This window comes from Pteropus vampyrus, unplaced genomic scaffold (genome assembly GCF_000151845.1).
Source record: "Pteropus vampyrus isolate Shadow unplaced genomic scaffold, Pvam_2.0 Scaffold1000000698, whole genome shotgun sequence".
Lineage (NCBI taxonomy): Eukaryota > Metazoa > Chordata > Mammalia > Chiroptera > Pteropodidae > Pteropus > Pteropus vampyrus.
The window spans coordinates 1-457 of NW_011915100.1; the positions used below are offsets into that span (position 1 = coordinate 1).

General features: G+C 36.5%; 1 pseudogene; it reads left to right on the top strand.

The window, feature by feature from the left end:
- The first annotated feature begins 107 nt into the window (after positions 1-107).
- On the top strand, positions 108-226 carry LOC111735428 (annotated as a pseudogene).
- The last annotated feature ends 231 nt before the right edge of the window (positions 227-457 follow it).

Here is a 457-nt window from a genome sequence, read left to right on the forward strand (position 1 = left end):
TTTCTCATTTTTCATTAAATGAGCAAAGTATGAAATTCAAGCAGCCATTAAAAATACTGTCTTTTAAGAATATAGGAGATTTTTCAAATTAAAATAATTACACCCCAGTCTACGGCCATGCCATCCTGAACAAGCCCGATCTCGTCTGATCTCGGAAGCTAATCAGGGTCAAGCCTGGTTAGTACTTGGATGGGAAACCACCTAGGAAGACCAGGTGCTGTAAGTGTAAAAAAAAAATAAAATAAAATAAAAAAATAAGGTAAGGGATTGTAAGCTGACAAGGTCCTTGCAATCTGTGAGGTCATCCAAGGGTTGCCTCGCCTAAAAAAAAAAAAAAAAAAAAAAAAAACCCCAACTTCGTAATTGGAAATAAAGCCCACTTTCTATGCTCCTCTGGTTTTAACCTTCCCTCTGGAAGTTTTACAACCTAACTATTAGAGGGCTATATCTACCAATT